The sequence below is a fragment of the Lactuca saligna genome, chromosome 8 (genome assembly GCF_052625555.1).
Source record: "Lactuca saligna cultivar CGN05327 chromosome 8, ASM5262555v1, whole genome shotgun sequence".
Lineage (NCBI taxonomy): Eukaryota > Viridiplantae > Streptophyta > Magnoliopsida > Asterales > Asteraceae > Lactuca > Lactuca saligna.
This window is the reverse complement of record NC_136424.1, coordinates 201,509,477-201,514,823: the sequence shown is the minus strand read 5'-3', so window position 1 is coordinate 201,514,823 and position 5,347 is coordinate 201,509,477. Positions and strand designations below refer to the sequence as shown.

The window sequence follows — 5,347 nt, the reverse complement described above, 5'->3', positions numbered from 1 at the left end:
AGATCATGTTGAGGGAAATTACGAATCATTCCTTTATATCTTTCCCATGCTTTATAAAGTGATTCGCCATCACTCTGTTGGAAGTTTTCCATATTTTTCTTCAATCTAGCAGCGTTTGAAGGAGGGGTAAATTGTTGAATAAACTCTTCCTTCATCATACCCCATGTAGAGATGGATCCTGGTGCTAGTGACTCCAACCAATCCTTTTCCACATCTTTTAGGGTGATTGGAAGCATTCTCAACATAAATGCATCTTTAGAAATGTTTGGCACATTGAAATAATTTTCAATTTCCAAAACCTCCTTAATGTTTTTGTACACATCTACATGTTTCTTTCCATAGAACGAGATATCCTTTATCATGTTGAGGATATGTCCCTTAAGTTTGAAGTTCATCATGACTGGAATTTTGGGTGTCACAATTCTTGGACCAACATCATCCCGTATACGCCTCTTATACTCCTCCATCATCATTGTCGCTATGTATCCTATTGTGTTGTCGGGTTCTCCTCTCTCACTTGGATTGTCTCATTCTGACTTACTTCCTGCTTCTGGTTTGTATCCTTCTCCCTTCTTGTTTGGAGTCTTCTCGAAAGTTGGAAATTGATTAGATTAGAAACTGCTACTTTATACTTCGACATTTCTATCCTTTTTCTTGTGAAACGCAAATTCAAGATCGTCGAGTGGTGGCACAATTGAAAACTTAGATCCTTTGGTCATGAGCTACTGAAACAAAACACAAGCAAACACATAAAATGAATAAAAACTAAATACATCGAAAAGTGCACTGCTAGTTACCACGTGTAAGATAAATCTTCATGTCGTGGTTGTTGCCTTCACATAAAACCTATTTAAATAGAAAAATTAACTTTGTGGTTTTCACCCCACAAAAAGTATCGATTACTGATAGCAATTAAAACTATAACTGAACAACCATTCCCCTACAACAGTGCCAAAAACTTGGTGTGTGTTTTATATTTATAAACTTTTGAAAACTTTAAATTTATAGCCCTTATTTATTCGACTAAACTAAAACACAAATTAGGCAGTGTACCTAGTCGCGTAGTAGTATAGTAAAGTTAGTACGAGATCAAACATAAGGAATGGAGTCAAATTGGAAATTAAAATTGCTAAAACTTAATCTAATTATGAAACTAAAAACTAATGAAAAGAGGTTTTTATTTGATTTTGCAAGTTCAAAAAAAACTTAATTATCTATTAACTAGAAAGCAACTAAAAACAAGTTTTAACAAGAGAATTAAGACACTTTTGTTTAGCTTCAAATCCCTTTTCTTTTTATATGAGTAATTTCGACTATGGATTACTTCTATTGGTTACCAATTTTATAATCACTAACCGTCATGGTCAGACTAATTAGCTTACTTTAATTTATGACATTTAATCATAATGGTCATGTAGAATAAGGACACTTAATTGATTTTAGTGAATATTTGGACTATGAATGACTAGATCTATGTTTGATTTCATATGGTCAATTCGGACAAACTACCAATTATTATGGTCAAATAATGCTCTATAACACAATTAAGCAACTAACTTTATTTCCTATACTAGGACATAGTCAATCTCTAGCTCTAGCAATTTAATGGTCATAAACAACTAGGAATGCAAATTCATGCAATCAATGGCTAGTTAACTATATATAATTTATGGGCAATGTAATAGAGATAGAAACATTACCATGTAAGGATTGATCTAGCAAACACAAGTATAAACTAACATTAACAATCCATACAACTAATATTAACTCAGAGTAAAATGAGGTACATCTACACTAAACAAAATCTATGGGTATTACCCCATGATTGTAATAGAAAAACAACTTATTCAAATAGTAAATTAAGTTAAACATCTTGGAAACTGATTGCTTGAACCGAATCTTGCTAATCACCCTTCTTCTATCTTCCTCTTGGTCAAAATTAAGTCATGTAGGGTTTCTCCCGAGGTATTCTCTTCAAATATTACGTCCTCTTGGCCTTCTAATTGATCCTTTAAATAGATGGAAGAATTGCCATAAATTAGCCACCACGTTGTTGCCAAATACTTGCCACGTCGTGGAAAAGGTTTCCTTATCGCAATCGGCAAGGTATTATTCTTTGATCAAGATTCTTCTAAACGCCACAACATGGGCCAAAGTTTACAACACCGTGGTCATTTCCATTATACGTGCTTTTGAGGCCTCTTTGGTCTTTATTCGCAAGCTTCACCCTTCAACTTCCATCTTTGTCCATTTTGGTCCCTTTCTTCAAAAATATATTCTTTTATCCAGAATATGTAATTTATGCAAATAAGTACAAAAAGTGCTTGTATTTAGACCAAAAATACCACTAAAACATAATGAAGTAACTCATAAAAATATGTATAAATATGACAATATTAGGATCCCACGATACTTTTCTTTATAACTCTAATTTAGAACTATGGTTTACAAACGAAGGGTTTTGCATTGAACATATATTTATGCAAATGTGTATTTATTCAAGTTTAAAAATGAAACTATATTATGAAAATTTGGGTTGTTACAGGGAAACTGTAGCTATGGTAGCCTCAACTGCGATTCGTTTATATACGGATTGGTGCTTGTCCAAAATCCAAATCGTAGTTAACAAAGAGAATATTGCAAGCAGGTGTTTTTACCTATAGTTTAATGCAAAAATGATTTTCTTTATAATAGCGAAACTGCAATTGAGTGGGCAAACCACAGGCGTGTTTTCCTAAACTACAGTTTAGGTAGCTAAATTTCGTTATTGGCTAATATTTGGTTATTAAGTGAAAAGTCATTATTAGCCTTTTTGGCTAGATTATTAACTTTCTAAAAAAATTGTTAAAGTATTTTAAATCTATCAAAACATACTTTTGTAAATAGTGCTATTTTAATTAAAAATATGTAAATTAAAGTAGAAACTAAAATTGTTTGACGTGATGTGGTTTAACAAAAAATTCCTTATTTTAAGAGAAAAATTTACAATTAGGATTTGTGATTTGCAAAATGCCAAAATGTTATCATGTTATGCTACTAATACTTCTTCCTATGTTTTTATTTTGTTGCATAGTTTTTGAAAGGTCCCTATATAACTTAAAGGGAAATTTTGAAGGGTAGCTGTAAGCTTAGCTGTGTTTTATGGATCCGAATGTTGGCCAAATAGGTAGATTTAGGTAGCAAGAATGAGGATGTTTTGGTGGATATATGGTAGAACCCAAGACATGGTTAAACCCGTCAATTAGAAATGCATTAGGAGTAGTCGGAATCAATGAGACATTAAAGGAAGGAAGATTGTGGTAGTTATGAAATGTGTGTAGGCGACACCAAAATGATGAACTTAAGAGTGTCAAAATGATGGGAAGAGGAGGACAAGTCGCCCGCAATGGAAATGGTTTGTTATTGTGAAGTTGTACTTGAAGGAGTTGAGTATTTATGAAGAAATAACCTCATATAGGAGGGCATGAAGGCATACAATCAATGTATTTGAGTAGTATTCACCTCAAAGTGTTTGTTCCAAAAAAATTTCCATGCTTTATTGTCAATATTTGAATACTTTAACTGATTCTTATTGTCCTTTTAGACTGATTTTGTTTTTGAATGTAATACTATTACTCTATCTTGTGTTTACATTTAATTGTTGTCTTGTTTGTTGTATTTGCCCCTCTTGTATGACTGATGTGTGCTTCTTTCCTTATTATTAATATTTCCTTACAAAAAGTGACTGCTAAAATGTTATATTTAACGTCTAACCATACAACAACAACAACAAAAAATCCCAAGTCTCATACAAATAGGGTAAGGAAGAGGTATGATGGTAGGCACTCATAGTTGTTTCCAAATAATACCTATGGCAGAAGAAGGGAAAAAAATAAAAAAATAACCCTACTATTGATTTGGATGTTAGGGTCAAATGAAAAAGTGAAAATTAACCCTACTATTTGTCACACCCAACAATGATTGTCACATGAAATGGTTTTTAAGGTCTTCGTTTTTGTTCCATCATCATAGTTTATGGGTTCATACGGTTGGTTTCAAGATGAATGATAGTTCAAGAAAAGTGATCATAAGTTATCCGAACAGAACTGATGATTCAAACAATGTACATGTCTGATCCATATTCCATTGAAAATCCCTTTCAACTGAAGAACTTGTACCACTTTGTCTTATTTGTTTCCTAGAAATTAGGAAACAAGATCAATAATATCTTTTGTCAGTGTACTACTCTATTGATCATGATGTAACTATTGTACCTTATTTCATTCCTAGTATCATGACTTGGCCTATATAAAGGCTAGTCGAATCTTTGTTTAGATGTACCTTTCTGAACACTTCTTCTAAGAAAACGTTATTCAAATCACTTGTCAAAAACATGCACATTGTTGTTCCATCTTACTTTCAAGTTATATGCTTGGTCATTTAATATCTCTCACATTGAATACAACTTCGTTATATCATTTAGACTTGACTGGATAAACTCCATCCTTGATAGGAACTACATTAAGTGCTTCCATTCGTTGATGTTAGCTCAAGGTATAAGTTATTATATGCGACAACCCGATATTTCGACTCTATGTAATGACCTAAAATGTCAGGTATTGACGTATTGTAACCACTTTTGAAAATAATGAAATTAACTTTGAAAATAAAATGTACAAAAGTCTCTATTTGGTTACCTACTATGTTAGATATCATTAAACCATGAGCATACATAAGAAGAACGCCTAAATTTGACATGGTATGAGGAAGTTATAAATTTTTGAATGTTCGGTATAGCGGTAGACAGTTAAAAACTCGAAACTGAGATCGAGTGACTTTTGTCCGGAATGACCTAAATGTGAATCGAAGGTCTCGACAATGGTATTTCAACGTTAAAAACTCTGGCGAAAACAGACATCAGATGAAGAAGTTATGGATTTTTAACGAACTTTTCCTACCCCGACCTTTTAAAAATAAATAATAAAAATAATTTCAAAATTTGCCGATGGAGTCTAAATGAAAGTTATAGAGCGTAGTCTTACCTACGTGTGGATATAAAGAACGTCGAAAACGGAGTTCGTATGAAAAAGATATGAATTCTAGAAGTTTACTAAATAATTAAAATATAAATTTAATTCAAAATCCGGTACTATCCGAAGGAGGAGTCACCGAACCGATCTGAGTTACACCCAGCGTACCCTCGTACGCCCCGCATACTCAAGTGCTAGGCCTTGGAACATCCATGTCGCCCCTCTACGCCACATTGTCGCGTCCCATCCAAGCTCCGACAGCTGAGGATGTGGTCATGCATGACGTACACGTACGCCCAGTGTACCAAGGCGGTTCCGCCTCCTATAAAAGGGATGCG

General features: G+C 33.4%; 1 non-coding gene across 1 annotated transcript; it reads left to right on the top strand.

Annotated features, from left to right (window-relative positions):
• On the top strand, positions 1 to 107 carry LOC145013620 (small nucleolar RNA R71). Its single transcript, XR_013665168.1, has one exon. It is a non-coding gene; the product is annotated as a small nucleolar RNA R71 (small nucleolar RNA).
• The last annotated feature ends 5,240 nt before the right edge of the window (positions 108 to 5,347 follow it).